At 47.1% G+C, this 18,026-nt stretch overlaps 1 protein-coding gene across 1 annotated transcript in view; it reads right to left on the bottom strand.

The window, feature by feature from the left end:
• SND1 (staphylococcal nuclease and tudor domain containing 1) overlaps nucleotides 1-18,026 on the bottom strand; it is a 422,592-nt gene that overhangs the window by 79,021 nt on the left and 325,545 nt on the right. The gene's annotated exons all lie outside the window — the stretch shown is intronic.

The following is an 18,026-nucleotide window of genomic DNA, read 5'->3' as shown; positions in this document are numbered from 1 at the left end:
ACTGTCTGGGACTCCTAGAGGCTCACGTGAGTGCGATAATAACCACAGGAGGTGATGGCTGGCTCAGGGTGTGTCTGTGCTACTGGACAACTTCCAAGTCTGAGTCAGTGCTAACTAGACACAGGTGAGGCATCCTGGAGGACTCAGGAAAGGGGGTGCTTGAAATGCAGGCTTGACATTGGACAGGGGAAACTGAGCGGAGACACAGGACTTCGCGGCAATTAGGGTGTCTTTCTCCGGATCTCTTTTCTAGGTCCGCTCAGTCCTAGAGGTCATTTAATCTGGCACGCTGATTTTTATGTGGGAAGATGAAGCCTCAGGGAGGTTAAATGATTTTTGTCAAGGTCGCGGATTTAGTAAATGGAGGAGCCAGGACTTACACATGGGATGTTTTATTACAAGTACAGTGCTTTGTTTGACTACACTAGCTATGTCATTCCAATGAATGGATCCATTCTAAGCGTTCAACAAGTGTTTCAAAAGCTACTGGAAGAGGTATTTTCAGTTTAGGTGCCAAAGGACTAAAGAATGTCAGCTTTGAGTTTCCTGGATGACCTGGGAATTTTACAGTCCCCTAGTTCTGGAGAATGCAAGGGTCAGACTCAGCAACTGAATCAGATGTTCAGTGGGAACAGTGATAGCACCACAGATCCGTGATCTTCATTTAGCCAGAGATCCAGAACCACTCCCTTCTTTTCTGTCTGGGGGAGTGAGAAACACCTACTCTTAGCTTGACTGGGGGATGCCAGGAGAGAAGGGTACAAGGATAAGGCCATGGCTGTCTGGTCTGATGCAGGCACTGGCCTTTCTCATTTCTTGGCATTGTGTGTGGCCCTTATCAAAGAATCTAGAAGCTAAAGTTGAGAGTATGGGAGGATTGGGTATAAAAAAAAAAAAACCCAAAAAACATTACACATTCAGGGGTCTGGGGCGGGGGGGAAGGTGGAGGTTGTTTCAGGAAGAAGAGTGCAGTGCACATCACTCGCTGCCTGAGTATTTACTGTGGGCGAGGACTGTCTAGAGTCCTGTGTTGTCCAGTACGGCAGCCACTGGCCACATGTGGCTATTTAAATTAAAATTTTATTAAAGATCCTGTGCCTGAGTTGCACCAACCACATTTCAAGTGCTCAATATCCGTAAGTGGCTAGTGGTTACTCTACTGAACAACGCAGATAAGGAACGTTTCCATCACTGCAGAAAGTCCTACTGGATGGTGGGGGTAGACTCTGGTTGTCTTCTCACGTTTCTTGCTGGCCACAGTGAGTTGTTTTTGAGACCCCTTTGGGGAAGAATTGAGTGGGGGGAAGCTAGAGGGTACCATCATGCACTCTCCGGCAAACCTACTAAATAAACCGAGGAACTCAAAGCAGCTCCGAGCAACTGGAAGTGTGAGCGCCCCAGTATACTAGACTCAGCAGGCCCTAACCCCTCTCCCTCAAGGCCTTGTCTGCCCATTCACAGCCACTCTGACCTTTGCAGATTTTATTTGGTTTCTATTTTACGCTGTTTTAATTGATGTTTAATATAGCTTAACTCTGCGTGGTGCTCCAAGCCCCTCACTAGGGGGCCGCTCACAGGCAGAAGCACAATTAATAGCAATCCCCGGGAAAATTATGCCCTGTATCAAAGTTGTCATTGCATCATATAAATGCTTATTATTACTATTGAATTCTCTAGCCCTGACACCTCCCTGTGTTTACTAGGTAGCAGATAAACCTCTGTTTGTGCCTTCCCTACTCTACCACACCATCAGGACTAAATATAGCCCTCATGTGTATGTTTAGCTCCATTTAGCTGTGCTTTGGAAAAGGGGGGGAAAAATCAGAGTTAATAAAATTAAATTGCCGGAAAATGTGATTTGTTCCTCCCCCACTTGACAAGCCCTTGAAAGACATACAGACGTCACTGCTAACGAAACGGGTAACCAGTCTCAGCTACAGGGTGGGGGCAAGGCCCAGAGCCTGCTAACATGTCATGGCTTTTGGATCTGCCTCCTGAGAGAATGAGGGAGCAGGCCTAACAGCACAGGACACTGGGCGCAAGGGATGATGCCCAGGGGCCCACTCTGTGTCCTGGCAGAAAGTGACCAGGAAACAGTGCCTGAGCTGGAGTCCTGCCCAAGGAGTTAGTGGGCAGTAAGTTTCATCACTGCCCTGCAACTCTCAGTTGGGGCGGGCAGGGGGGAGGCAGCAAAACAATAAGCCTCCCCACCCCCAAGGAAAAAGCAAGCCCCTCAACTTAAAATGGTTTAGTACTCCTTGGTTGTTTCTTTGGGGCTTTTTTGAAGCTCAGATTTTGGCATGAAAAGATAACAGCTTTTCTATGATCGCTGATCAGGAAAAGCAATGGAAAATTCCAGGCTTGTCAGACACCTGTACTCCTCCCTCTCTGGCATGGCTTCTCATCCTGTGTGCGTTCTCTCTGCACCCCTGTCTAGTAAGAGTCCTCTTTATAGAATGCTGAGGCCCTGGGTAACTTCCTCCTCTGACTTAGCCTTGCGTCCTTTTCTCACTAAAATAATACAGTTTAGAGAATGCACGTGTTCACCTCTCCTGTCCGCCTCTGTCAGGTACACCCCACTCCCTTTTTATATGCCACTGTCACAGCCTTCTATTATTACCTATACTGCCGGTGGATGAACAGGTGGCTGTCTGGGAGGCTGGTGGGAGGGTGCAGGTAAGATCAATACAATGGAAACGTGGAGATGTTAACTCTCCCACGACTTACTATGTGAATGTGTCCATATAATTACCTTCTTCGTGCCTTAGTTTTCTCAACTACTGGGCACTGTTTCGATTGGACTGTGTAACCCATAGAGCCCGGATAGCTATCAAAGGCTCTAGTTCAGTATTCTGAAGGCTGTATACTCAAGTCCTTGGAAACTGCATGGGTCATGTTTATTTCTATTTATAATCCATTTTTAATATCTGCACTCAATGCTCTATGGAGAAATGTATATTCTAAATTCTTCTAACCAAAGGAAAAGCTCTACTTTAGGTTGTTTGACAGGAAACTATTTCTAACTACATTGGGTTTCCCATATTATATTTGCTTTGTCTTCTTCCATCTTTGCCTAAAAAGGAGTTTCTAAAACACCACAAATGCTTTCTGTGCTCAGGCATAGCAGGAATGGGGCTGCCTTGGCTGACGGAAGAAGATGGCGCCAATCTTGGGCCCCAGTGGGGCAGGGCTGTTTGCCACCTGCTGCCTCGTCTCCAAATCAGGTCCGGCTAGTAGTTTGCTGCAAATATTAGGAGCCGAGCCACTAGCACTTCCCACCCATGGCAGGCCTTGAACCCTTTGTACTCTGGCTGCCAAGACAATCTGAAAGCCGGGGGCCACTTTCCATCTTAGAGGAGAAAAACGTGTGCATTACACGGAAACAGATTTTTCTTTCCCCTGCCTCTCCTCATTCCCAGCCATTTTGAATACTTTAGACTGAAAGGGAGGAAGACCTGTCCAACAAAGCCGAAGAAGGTGACGGAATTGTCAGAGACTTCCCCTGCCCCATCCACGCAGGCCAGAATGCTTTATTAATGATCCATGGGAAAAGAACAATCATCCTGCTGGCAGCTTCACATGTAATTAACCAGCTTCACAGAGAGCTGGCTGCCTTCTCCAGGTCTGGCATCTGCAGACTGCAGAGCTACCTGACATAGTGACACTGGGTTTCTAGCGAAATCTCCCTACTGGGAGAGGGGCATCCAAAATAGTGACCTAAACCCACTGGGCACTCAGGAGACAGGACTGCGATGGCAGTGCTCTTCTGGAAGCTTGGCTGTGTACTTGGGCTGACGCAAAAGACTGCAAGCTCCCTGATGGCAATGACCAGCTCTGGGGAACTGCAAGTCCCGCTCGTCACCATTAACTGCCCACTCAGGTGAGTGGCTTCCTTTGCTGGGTGGAGGTCACGGAACAGGGTAAGCTTCCAGGTGGCCCCCCAGTGTACTTCCCCCTCAGCCAAAATGCTGCAGACAGCAGTTTCTGGGAGTTGGTTCATGCTGAGCCAGGCAGCAGACTCCCGCTCTCCCAGCCCCTCCACGGCGCTGAGCGACCTTGCTGGGTGCGGTGGGCACCAGCTGCTTCTGTGTGCGTATGCGTCAGAGAACCAACCAAATTCAAACTATGGTACATAAAGAGAAAAGCAGCTAAGTTAACCGAGTTTTGCCCTTGTGGTCAGTGCTAACTTCCCTTTTAAGAGCCCTATACCACCAGGTGAGTGAAGCAAGAAGTATGCCATTTGAGACACAGCTTTAAAAATGAGCTCTTTAGTGCATGGCACCTGAAATGTCATGGGTTGTGTCTCTATCACCTTTCTCAACAGAGAGTCAGAGGGTATTTCCATTGAGGGAGAACAGAACAACAACAACAACAACACACACACACCACCACCACCACCACCACCACCACCACCACCACCACCACCACCACACACACACGCACACACACATTCTTCCCGTGCTTGTTTCTGGAGTTGAGAAGTGGTTAAGAACTGTCTGCATTCTCCATCCCTTGGTAGACGCAGACCCTTCTTCCTAAGTAGAAGAACCAACCCTTCCTTCACCCCTGACTCAAGCGCAACCCCAGGCACCCCATATTCCCCCAGGGTGAGCCATAGTTAACTACCTGAAGTCTCAGAGGGAATGACAAACCTCTGCACGCTCAGCAAAAACGGAACTAGTTCACAGGCATCACGGACTTTTCACGCACCACACTCAGTTTACATTGTGTAGGATAATAAAGGAAGGCGGTGCCCTTTGGAAGAACTGGGGAGAGGCAGTGATGTCCATCATCTGCTCTCAGGCTGCCTCTTCCTGAGAGTATAGCACGTGTGGTGAACCCCTCAAATAAAGCCACGGAGTTGAAGAACGGGTTCCACAGTCATTTTCTTGCTCATTACCTGCAGTCTCCTTCCTCACTCAGCTTTGATTGTAGGAGCCAAAGACAGTGGTTCTCTCATTCCCATTAAAGCAGCCTAGTAACCAGTGCAATCTAAGCTGTGGCTCAGCAACTAACAGGCAGAGAGGTCACTGGTGGCCTGGTAGGAAATGGCCAGCTCATGATGAATGAATTGGTAGTGCCTGCCATTTTTACTTGCCATCACTTTAATCAATAAGGGAAAAGGTGAATTGCTATTGATCTCTTCAACACCTCTCAACGATACTGTACAGATTACAGAAACACAACCGGGAGGGTGAAAGCCATCAGGGAGGAAGGACAGATGAAAAGAAGTGTGGGCAGGGTGAGAAGGCTGCATGTTCCCCGAGCTGGTCTCCCCGTCACTGGGTGTTAGGCATGCTTGGGTGCATGTGTGAATGTGTCACGAAGAGCCCTTCCTCACACCTTGAAGGGCTGGCCACCGAGAGCAGTCCCAGGGCCTTCCCTCTGCGCTTCATGGCGCTGTGCCTCACCAGGGCAACAGGGCATGTGAAACCATATGGCTTCCCTTGATGCAAGGCTAGAAGTCTGCATGTTGAGAGGGACTATGGGTCCCAGGGCCTCATAAATTTTTGAAGTTGTCGTACTTGAGTGGTGTCTAGCTGGGCTAGCTCAACAACTGACTATAATTCTGGATGGGGAAACAAGAATCAAAAGCTTCAAGGGCAAACTCCAGCTTTGCCACACTGACCCTCAGCCCTGGGTCGAATGCCAAAAAAAGCGAGGCGGGACGCTGATAAAGTAGAACTGTCTTGCATCATACTCGATAATAACAAAGATCATGGCTTCTGGAGTTTCAAGCCTATCCTCTGAAACACCCTGGGTGGAAAGACCTCTCATAAAGATCAGAGGCCGGGGCCAAAATGTGAGAGGTCTGACCTGAAGCCTGGGACGATGACCATCCACAAACAGGCAAGATGACAAACTGTATGTAAATCAATCTCACCCAGAGAACCAGTCCACACTGTTACAACAGATAGGCATAAGAACTCGTAACAGGAAGATACGCGTTTTGTGTCTGATTTTGAGGGCTTAGTCCAACCAGCTGGCTACAAGGAAGACTGTGAGAACCACTCAGTGCTTTGGGACGGCTTCTGTTTAGGGCATACTGCTTATCAGAACCAAAGTCATGTCAAGAAAAGGGCAACGTAACAGACAGATTTTATGGCAGAGAGAAAAGGGAAAACCGATGAGAGCTAAGCCCATGAGGTAAACAGTGGTCAGATCTCAGGCTCTAGGACCACAGGTTTCCTGTTCAGATGCAGGTGAGGAGAACAACAAAGCAACCACGGGACCCTCAGCCCGTGTGTGCTTATTCACCGTCTGTGTGAGCGGGACAATCCTGTGCTCCGTGCCTTAGTAATTACCTTTCAGCTCTCTCCAGGCAGAACAGGGCTGAGCCCTCCCATTCTGCAGATGCTGAAATCAAGTAGGTAGTCATGTATCAAATATGAAAGAGAACCCAACCTTTAAAACCCACATGTGACCAGAGTGAGAGCCCTTCAGGACGCTCTTGGCACTCTTGCTTAAATGATTCTCCAGAGACAATGACTCAGGGTGTAATTGTGTAATTCTGAAATCTGCGACAACACATTTTGCCGGTCCCCTCACCTTCCTCCCACAAATAACCTGAAGGGCCAAAACGTAGAGCAAAATAAAATGCAAGTTACAAAGCTGCTGATGTGTTTAGAGTGGAAGTGCTGATATTAGAAGGAGGAAGTGGTTAAGTGCACCCTGGGCGTTTGGAAATGGCCACGTCTGCAGCCCTGTAAACTGATGAAGGATGAGCTGTGGCCGTCTCTGCCAAGCAGACAGAGAGACTGGCCCTACACTTGGGAGGTGGGAGCATGGTGGTGAGAAGGCACGAAGATAAGAAACACTATTTAGCAAACACCAGTACCCTCCTACAAGGAATCTTCCAATTCCGAAAGTGACCCTATTCTAAAATTACCGAGTGGCAAGTGGCCAGGCCAAAAATCCATATCCAATCAGCGGTAATGGACTATTTGTTGCATTTCCTCATATAGGGTTGCAGCATTGCTATAAAAATCCTGGGTCGGTAGTTTTAGATTTATTTAACCAGAGGTAATAGCATCCAGCACCAACCACCAGCACTGTAGAGACGTGTGAAGTGGCTTATACAGGGTACTGGTAGTGGTGGAGGCACCTGTTGGGTTTTACCTGCAAAATCTCCACTTCTAGCTGTGCATTCAATGCCAAGACCGTCTTCTGGTACCACTAGATAGGATTCCACTGCATCGAGAGAAGGCAAAGGGAGAAGAGGGAGGCATTATGCTAACCCGGAAAGAAAAATGGCACAGTGAAGCTGTTTCCTTTCAACTCTTCATTCCTGGCTCAATAGACAGCTTTTGTTCTTGCTGCAGTGACTGTCCCAAGGGATTCATCTTGGGTCCTTTTCTGGTCCTTTTCAATCCTGGTTAACACCTAGATCTCTCTTTAGAGCTCCTGCCTGGCACTCCACTATCCTCCAACTCTCCAATTTAATACAGATCAAAGATAAACCTATGGCAATTGTAGACTGCTGTGGCCATGGTAAGGTGGTAAGGGGACAAAAAAGAGCAAATGCTATTCCATCAGAGGACAGGGAAGCCTGGGCCAGCTACGATCTAGAGAGGTCATCCCTATATTCCTTATTTTCAGGTCACAGTGACATCAGGAAATGAGCAAGGTCAGAAGTCCTGTGTAAGTCACAGAGAGCCCTGAGTATTGGCAGAACATCCTCTAAATACCCGTGTGGCAGTTCAACTGCATGGCAAAGATACTTAAGCCGTTATTTCTTAGATATCTGTGAGGTATGTGTAGAATCTTGGCTTCCTGGCTCTTGGTGATGTTTGGCCTTATCTGTCCATAGTTAAGTCTAGAAGAGGCTCTGTGCATAGGTTAGGACTCTGTCGGCATTACCTCCAGACCTTTACTTTTCCACTCAATGTGACACTGCCTAGAAAGAAGAGCTTCCCAAGTGTAGGACCATGCAGAAGCAGAGGCAAAAGACCCTGTTTCCTCAATCTTCATAGAAAAATGACCGGCTAACCCCAGATGGTATTTATTTATTTATTTATTTTAAAAACTTTTTTTTTTTTTTTTAATGTTTGTTTGTTTATTTTGAGAGAGCGAGCAAGTGCAGGAAGGATAGGGAGAGGGAGGGAGGAAGGGAGAGAAGGGGGGGGAGGGGGAGAGAGAGAGAGAGAGAGAGAGAATGAATGAATATCCCAAGTAGGCTCCATGCTGCCAGTGCAGAGCCTGATGCCAGGCTTGATCTCACGAATGGCAAGATCACGACCTGAGCTGAAATCAAGAGCTGGACACGTAACTGACTGAGCCAACCAGCCCCACCCTCCCCTCCCCCCCCAACCCCCGATGGTACTCAGACAATTTTTGAGAGCTTGGAACAAGAATGGCCAATAGGTATCGGTGCGAGTACCAAATCCACTCAACTGGTAGTAGCTCCTAGGAACCCTGTTTTGAGCAGATTCTGAGCCCTGAGCCAGAGCAGCCCTGTGACCGGAAACATCTGCCATGGGTGCTAGACGGGGGGAGCATGCTTACGTGCCACTACTAGCTTAAATACATGGGACTGGAGTGTAAAGAGCACTGGAGAAGACTAACCTTTGTTCTTTGCTGATTCTAATATGAATGCTGTTCCCAACACACATGCCTGTGACCTGCCTACCTCCCTACTCTTCATATCGTGGTTTATCCACACACGCTGAAGTTCTAATCCTAGATTTTAGCTAAACTCCGAGAGAAGAATTTTCATTCACGATAAAAATGATGACAAGCTGTTGTTAACCAAGTATTTACTATTCACCAGGGCACCAGTGTTGGGAATTTCACATGTATACATTATTTCTACAATCACCTACAGAGAAGGTACCTTTGTTGTAGGTGAGGCAGCTGGGTTAGCAGGACTGTTGTACAACCCAAGGGGCACCGTTCTGTTGAATTCTATTATGCACTGAGATTGCCCTGGATTTAGAGAAGCTAAGGATCATGTCCAAGGTCATTCAGTAAATGGTGAGGTTGGAACAAGAAAGCAGGTCTGATTCCGCACATGTTACTGACAAGAGTTTTTAAGTGACCGGAAAAGGAAAGATGTCCTTAAATGTTCCGCATATGGGTCTAAGAATGAACTTATCTTTCCTAAGTGACACATGTTGTTTAGACCAGGTTAGGGTATCTGCTGTTAATTCTCAAGCTTGTTCATAATCTTATTTCATGCACCACAGCATTTCCTAACAGACCATTGGTCACTTTCATTTTCAAAATCCATTTAAGTTCAGCTGACCAGAAACTGTCACAGGTGGAGTGGCAAGAGGGAAGTTCATCAATAAAGCCAGATTTGGAACACAGAAGATCTCGTCTAGTCCTTGGCAACAGACACAAGAGGTGGGCGTGCTATCGATAAGAAGGGGGCAGGGTTAAGGTTGGCTCATCCACTAGAACAGTCACCACTGTGTCCTTGGAGGAGTCACACGTGAGACACCAGAGAGTTACTATTACCTGGAGAGCAAATGAAATGTACAATCTGCTTACTCCTTGCTCGCAGCTTTGACAGCCCAGCTATTGTATAGTAAGGGCTGTGTTCTAAAAAGATTATCAGTTGCATTATATAATTCCAAGGAGAAGATAGTAACGTTCAGGCAGTGGGTGTGTCTGAGAACGGTTAGGATTGAAAAGGGAGACATGATGCCTGAAGATCCCCAAACATGCCAGCATGAAAGCTCACATTCAAGTCCACGTGGGTGCTGGCCAATGTGTTGGGGTCCCATGTGAAGTTCTTCTGGAAACAGAGAGTGAGCAGGTCTGCATGAGGTCATCTTTAGTGTGGAAAGTAAATATGATCTGCTAGTCAGAAGACAGAATTATTTTCCAAATTAGGCTCCCAGAAGGAAATGGACAGACTTCATAAATAAGGGATTTCATCTGAAAAACAAAAATTTGGAGCTGTTTTTCTTCAGCCTTTGTTATTATACTAAGAATATTAGCTTCTTTTTTTTTCTTTTTTAAAGAGAACCCTTGCCAAAGCTCAAGAAGCAGTGAAAATTCAGGATGATTGAAGAGGTAAGACAAACCAGGAGTTATTACTAGGGGCATATGATACATCCAAATTAAAATAAATGGCACCCAGCTCTCCTAGCATAATCCACCTATGAGGAGTCCAGAAATCTCTTCCCTCCTGACAGAATTTTTCCATTTGTTCTGGGTCACAGGCTCTACATAGCTATACAGAAGGTAGACCAGGATGTGCCTGGCAATAGCTGTCATCCACAGGGATGGCTCATAAAGAATTTTATGTCAGACAGGCAGAAAGTATTGAATACCATAGGTGGCAGGAGCTTAGCGAAGCTCGGTTTGAAGGATTTTCATGACCTTGTGTTTGTAATGATAATCTTGTAGCGAACCAATAAATACACTCTCCAGTGGCAATCAGTGCCCACTATACTCACTTCCAGGTTCAATTGAGATGAAGTTCAAAGTAAGTACTGGGGACCATTCTAGTGGAAAGATGTAAGAGGAAGTCATGTTTGAGCCTTTTACAAAATCTTTACTCTCAGAGTGGCGGGGGTTAGAAGTAAAGTAAAGGTGCCTTGGCAATGACAAGGCACTTGCTTCTGGGGGAAACAGAGTCTGTCAGGTCTAAGGGCTATACTTCCTATTTCCTTTTACTGGTAAGAACAAATTGAACCGGCAGAGGAAACCTCAAAACCTCTTAAGGAAGAGTATAGTAGTTAGTAAGGACCAATTCCCCGGGGAAAGGAAGAATCCCTCCACCGAAAAGGATTTTCTTCCCTGAGATGGAATTCTATCCTTGAGATGTTCCTACATGTCCCAAGGAGGCCAAATCTCTTGTGGCCCTAAATCTGACTCCATTTTGTTCTCTCCCCACTCCCAACAGCCAGGCTGGGATGTGAACACCGGTCTCGGGAGGGCAGTGAGGCCTGCAAACTTTGCCAGTCAGCCTGTATGACATAATTACAGGTAATAGGATCTTGGCCAAGCCAATGACAAATTAGGCCCAGCAGCTATTTCAGAAGAATGGATGCAATTCTATGCTTGACTGGCTATGAAAGTTCTAAGCAGAAGAATAGGGAAACAGACAACAGCCCAGCTGAGCCAGCAGCTCTGCAGAGAGGAATCCCACCGGAGCCAGCACACTGCTGGCACCTATCAGCACATGCTGCTGAGCTAGCTTCGGAAGGCTACTGGTGACCGGCTACCCGACGGGTAGAAAAGCTGATAGGGGAGACCTAGCAGCCAGGGAAGGGAAAAACAGGGCGATGTGACAGGATCCCCCACTCTTCATTTTTCCCTCATCTCTTCTCATTGTGATGCCATTTTCATTTAGGGGCTGGAATGGGAATCGAGGGCTTTCCTTCTAGGGCTTTTAGAAATACCTGGCAAGGGCCACGAGCCCAGAAATGAAGAGGCTGTAAGTGGGCAGGTAACAGCCTGGTATTCACATGGTGCTTACAGCATATCACTGAACAGGAATTTGTTGACTGGAACTTCAAAATAAACCCATCATCTCACTTAATAGTTTGATCCGCAAAAGCAAAGGATGGGAAATATACAGGGAGGGGAAGAGACGAGTAGCCTCCTGGGAGAATGATACAGGGGCACTAAACACTCACACATCATTATCTCATTACCTTTAAGTATCCTGGTGGGACTGCCAGGGAGACCAAGGAATGTCAGGGTCCCCTCGTAAGCAGAGTCAGGCTTGGCAATGCACTTTTTCAATGAGAAGCTCCTGAATTAGCAGCTATGTGTCCAGCCTTAATACTCAAGGCTTCCTCCCTGACCCACAAATGGTGACCTTAAAGAGCTTTCCCAAAGAACTATAAAGGACAACATATATAATAGTTGACTTAACGAATCTATTAAGTATCTCTTGTACGCCAGGCAAAGTACAAAGACCACAAAGACAAAAGCATGGATGCTGTCCTTGAGAAGCTTAGAATCTAGTGTGGAGACTTAACACACAGGCAGATCCTTTCAACAACATCGGTCAGTGAAGGACAGATGTGTGCACAGGATGCTGTGGGGACCAAAGGAAGGGCATCTCAGCCAGTCTGGGAGACCAAGGCAAAGCTTCCCAGAGAAGGTCTATCTTGAAGGACAGGTAGGTACGAACAAGAAATCAAAGAAGGAGGATGGTTGATCTACAGGGTGGGGAGCTTGGGTCTATCTAAAGAATGTGAGAGATGAAACGGGAAGGTGTGTACCGGGAACTGTGAGTACAGGAAGGTCAGTGAAACGAGTAGTGGTGAGACATGGAGCTGGGGAGGTAATCAAGGCTATATGTCAACTAAGGAAATGAGACTTTAGCCCAGAGGCAGTGGGGAAGCATAGATTTATAAGTGAGGGACTTACTTAGATCTGTGTCTTAAGAGAGATTAGAAATAGGAATATGGATTATATATGATCCAGCAGAAATGGAGCAAGATACACCAGAGAGGAATCATTATTTAAAAGAGGAAGGCCCGCAGAAGTCAAACAACAGATGAAGCAGGATCAGGCAACCAAAAGCTGTAAAAACTGTGACAAGAAGAGAATAAATATTTTGGGAAGGTGTGGCCACAGCAAATCCCTCAGATCCCTCTGGAGTCCTGTGAGCATCCAGAATCAGACTCAGTGGTTCTTTACTGAAGATGAACTCTTAGTTTAACTGCTGGACCTTTAGGGAAGTCCTTCATAAATTAATTAGCTCCAGATATTTGAGGGTTGAGAAATGATATAATACTGCTAAAAGAATGACCACATTCTAATAGAAAAATGGGCAAAATCTGGGGAAGAAAAAGCACCCGATTTGGAATGCAGACATTTGGGTGTTGGTATCTGCTGTACAACAAGCTCTGTGAACAGAGGCAGATCACTGTGCATGTCAGTTTCCTGAACTGGGAAACTGAGATAATATTTCTCATGTAGGTTTGCTTTGAGATTAAAATGAAACATTGCATGTGTAAGCACTTTTACACTAGAAAATACTATATAAATGGAAAACCTGATCATTATTAAGATAGGAGGTCGTTACCTGAGCCCTCTTCAGAGAAAATAGCCTTAAACGGAAAACAAACTAAAAGAACACTGGTGGGTGATGAACCATTAAGAGTGTGTGGGGAGGGAAAAGTAAAGCCTTAGCTTCCAACAGCCTTTAACACGTCACAGGGAAGAGAGCAGTTTAGAAAGGTGACCTTACTGCATTCCTTCTTCCCTGGGCAGTGGCAGACATCATCTAAAATAGGGTGTCCTTTGCAAGTAAGTGAAACGTTGGTAGACAGCTGGCTCACCTTCCCGGCAGGTGACTAGTCGTGGCTCAGTGAGAGTTACGGGACCCAGGGAGAGTCTGTGAGCAGTGTTTCATTGGCCTTACCCGCACCAGGTGTCCTTTGCCCTTCTGGGTTTCCCCGTGGCTTGAACTATCGTTAGTGCTTTGATCCAGAGATCTAACTTTGCTACTGTTCCCCCTCCCGTGTGTCTCCTGGCCAGGAAGGGACCCGCAATGACAGACGGGAACAGGAAGGGTGTGAGCATATACCACAGCACTGTGAGGGAAATGTGCAGAAACAGTTTCAATCAACGGGAAACTGCTTAGACCAATTATTATCTTTCTCAGACAAGATGCAGCACATTTGGCACTAAAAACAAAAAAACAAGAAATAATTTTCCTTTTATTCTAAGTTTTCTCTCCCAGACGCACATCTCTCCATAAATACGCACCAATATTCACTGCCAAGTCCACATTCCTCTGAAATGTAAATACATGTTCTTCGGACAGCACCAGTTGCTTGTGAGGCTTTTGTGCATCTCTGTTTACAAAAAAGCAGGGGGGGTAGTGGGAGAGAGGGGATCTAGGACTACGCCCTGGCCACTGCAAGCTGCAGCAGGAGCTCCCCAGGGGGGCATCCTCCCTTTCGATGCCAGCAGGAAGAAGGGAAATAGGTCAGGGAATCAGCCAGTTTTCGGCTCAGGCTGTCCAGCATGAGGACATTTTCCAGGCAGCAGCAAAGGGTAATTTCTGAGATCTCAGGAGGACAAAGGGGTCACTGAGAAAGGTCTTGGAAATGATCACCAAACCTCTATACATCCCACGTCCTGCCCCAGGGAAATGTACCTCTTATAGCCTGGAACTGTGAAGAGGGTTAAATTGTGGCACTGATCTCTTTTAATACCTCAGAGCCCCTTCTCTAAGAGCGCAGGTTTTCCTGACAGCGACCACGTTACTGTACAGGCAGCGGCTGGTCAGTGAGTGAATGCTGGCTAGCTGGCCTTCTGGCGAGGTGTGAAGAGATCCCAGATGACTATTTATTCACAGGAAGGGTCTCAAAGGGAAGACGAAGGCTTTGGATTGTGAGATCAGTGTTTTAGACAGGAATACCAAGGCAGGAAAGAACCACTTTCCCAGAACCACATGATACCTGGAGTGCAGAAACAGGAAATTGAAGCCAGTTATCTACCCATTCCCTAACGCTCTGTCTCACCACTACTTCTGGGAAGATGCTAGCGATGGGCACAATTCACCAGATCTTCCTGTCCTTGGCAGGGTGGCAGGGAATTGCCTGAAAGAGGCAGCTGTATGGGCGGGGGCACAAAGAGTATCACCAGCTCATGCCATGCAGTGGGACACAGCCCTCATATAGATCACAGTCACAACTACAGCAAGGGACACGATGACCTCACGTTGGGTGGCCCAGAAGTAGCCCAGCCTCAAAGGCAGGGGATGTTGAGAGTAAATTGTCATTTTCAGGCTACAACAAGGTAAAAAACCAACCAACTCAGCATACTCTGTACAGCAAGGGTCAGCACACTTCTTGTGCTAAAAAGACAGATAAGTAAATATTTAAGATTTTGTGAGCTACATGGCCTCTGTCGTAACTACTCAACTCTGCTGTTAGAGTATGAGAGGAGCCACAGTGTGGCAATGTTTCAGTAGCACTTTATTCATGAAAACTGGCAGTGGGCCGACTTTGCCCACCCCTGCTATATACTAACTGAGTCAGGCTGAGGAAGAACTGTTGAGCTACCTGGATTTCCTCTAAGTGTGACGTGCTTTCAGAGTTCCTTGGCTGCTTTGGCCACAAAAAGTCCAGTAACAAGCTGGTGTCTAAACTGCTCTTCTTCTTGCCCGGGAGCAAGAATGTCAGAACACCCAGACCACTGACCTGGAACAGTCCTCCCAGACTCCTAGCTCAGGGGAAGGAACAAAAGACAATGGGAACCGATGGCTAAGGAGAAGGAGCACGTAGAAAAATGGGAAAAAAAAGAAGAAATGCAATGAAAGGTGACCGGAAAGACAGGAAGATGGAGCTGAGTGGTGGCCAGGAATGTCAGTAGCTCTGTGCTAACTGGTGTCACCGTAAAACACACTAAAGGAAAGAATGGCTATCGGGTGTCCAGATGATGGGGGCCATCTGAAATGTAGAGAAGAGACTTGTGTGAGACTCTGGCAAGCTCCACATGAGGCTATGGGACAGAAAGACTACAACTCTCTCTTCCCCCCAAACGGAGAGGCATGTAGCAATTTGTGCTCTGGCCACCCAAAGCCAAGACAATGTATTTCGTAAGCAGGGAGTCAGGCACCTGCACCTCAGCTTTCTGTCTGCTCCCTGGCAGGTGGGCTGACCTAGGGGCGTGCCCGTTATAGTCTCTCCCCCACTACACGTCCTTCTCCAGTCAGTTTACAGGTTTATGCATGTGAGTCTAACTCGACGGACATGCCGTTGTGGGGGCCTGGGATGTGCTGTGAAATCATGAAATCTGTGTGTTTCTCCCTTCCTATTGGATTCTGCCAGTTTATAGTAACTGGGAAAACAGGCAGAGGGTAGAGAGATCCCGGTCAAAACTAAGATAAGAAAAAGAAAAACATAAAGGGGAGGGATGGGGCAGGGTCAAGGACGATCACGTCATCGCCAACACCTGATTACCTGACCAAGTCTGATTACCAAGCGGATTGGCACAAGGTACCAAAAGCCTGTCCAACCGCGGCCATCACAACAGCGGCTTGACTCCCGAAGAGCACCTGGAGTGGAATGGGGTGCTGTGGAGGCTGCCCTGAAGGTAAGAGCTACGTGCGGTGAGAGGCTGTGAACGCACACTCAGGCATCCGTACAGCGGCACGGTGCTTCCTCCTCAGGGCGGGAGGGATCTCCACATCCAGGAATGCCAATCCATCAGGCTTTCCTAGATCCAAGTGGGGTGGAAGGAAGAGGCAAAGAGACATGTGCCCAGGACAATGTATGGAATAAAAATACAGGTAAAAGCGACTTAGAACAAAACAAAAACCACTCTTCACTCCTACACTGTCAAGAAAACAGTTTACATGTGTGATATGAAGGGAAATGCCCAAGGGAACAGGTTAAAACCAGTTCCTTTAGTTAAAACTTCAAGCTGTCCTGAGTTTAAGCCATACTCCTCTTCCCTCTGGAAAGACCTTTCAAAACAGTCAGGCCGGGCAATCATATAAGCAGCTAAGAAAACGCAGAAAGTTTCTTTATCAAGAGACTCCCGACTTAGGGCTCTGCAAAACTGGGGTGCTACAACCAAGAAAGCCACATATCAAATCTGGATTAGACCAAGATCTGCAAACTCACACGTCAGGGGCATCAAAGAAGATGGGGGAAAATTTATCTTTTTTCAACAATCAAATACCAGCAAATGTACAGACAAAGGTAAGGTCACGATACTAAGAGAATAAAAGAGCTTTCGGCCCACTCATTCCACTTAGTGGCCAGTATTCTCTCTGACCCCTTGTGCTCTTTGGATGGCACCAGCGGGCCAGAAAATGGGATCAGAAGAAAAGTGGCTGGGGAAATGAGAGTTGAAAAAGAAAGGGAAAGAAACTTCAGGAGCCGTGAAACAACAGGGGAGGACAACGGTGACCAATGGGGAGGGCGACACAGAAATGTGGCGCAGCTAGGAAGTGACGAGGACGTTACTAACGAAAAGTCTCAGAGAACCCCACGAGGGCCTTTCCTCACTCCGTCCAAAGCACGACCACCGGATGTCTGTCGCGGCTACTTCTGTGATGACTTTAAGTCGCAGACCTTGGGTGGACCTGTTTTTCCCGTCACAGAGCTGCTCTGTAGGTCATTCCCCAAAGGTCCACCCAGAGGAAATTCCAAAATATTTGCCCCGTCTACCTAATTACTGTGCTCCAAATTGCAACAGCTTCTGATAGACAACTGGACTATTTGGATTTTTAAAATACTTTTCCTGCAGGGGCTTATCTTTAACCGACAAGAATTCAAACTACACTGGGCAGTTACAAAATAGAGGGGAAGGGGGAAGGCACTCTGCATGAGGATTTCTTCTTCACAAACATGAACGCATCTCAGCACAAATAAACAGGGGTCAGTGTGAGACTGAGGAGGCATGAAGGGGTCCGGCACTCCTGCCCCCGCCCCACTATACAGATGGCCAGCACAGCCTATGCAATGCCCAGGTTGTTGCAGTTCATTTTGGGAAATGGAACCCATCTATGTTGAACTAAGAATTCAGGATTCCTTTTGCCACCCCATTTTCTTTCACAAAATGGAAAGGTAAGTGCTAAAAAAAATCCCCAAGAGGTGGCAACCAAAAACAAATAGTGTCGTTCAGCCAGAAGTCAAAGAGGTGGTTTTCTACAGGTCTGGGCAGTCCCACACAGCATCCTGGGCTAGCCTGCTCTCTTGTGCCTCTAGTACCCAATATACTCACTGGCAATTCAAATCCAAATGAGAAACATCCCCAAGCCCACACGTCTGATCTCAAGGATCTACAAAGCCCCACGAGCGAGCTAACCTCTAGGACCCCATAATCTTTTAGCTCTTGCATATCATGATATTGCATGAAAGCTAACGGGACCCTATGGGTTTGATTGTAAAAGAAATGAGGACAAAGGCAGATCTGAAATCCTCAGCCTGAGCCCAGCACACTCCCCCACTGTTCCTTTCTTGTGCCCACCTAGCAGGATGAATGACTGCAATACTCCTGGAAAGAAGATGTATCAGTTGACTATGACTTGATAAAAATTAGCAGGTAGATGGACACCGCAGCAGATGAGAAGCCTAACTCCCGCCTGCAAGAGC

The sequence above is a fragment of the Panthera tigris genome, chromosome A2 (assembly GCF_018350195.1).
Source record: "Panthera tigris isolate Pti1 chromosome A2, P.tigris_Pti1_mat1.1, whole genome shotgun sequence".
NCBI classification, from domain to species: domain Eukaryota; kingdom Metazoa; phylum Chordata; class Mammalia; order Carnivora; family Felidae; genus Panthera; species Panthera tigris.
This window is presented reverse-complemented; position numbering and strand designations above follow the sequence as displayed.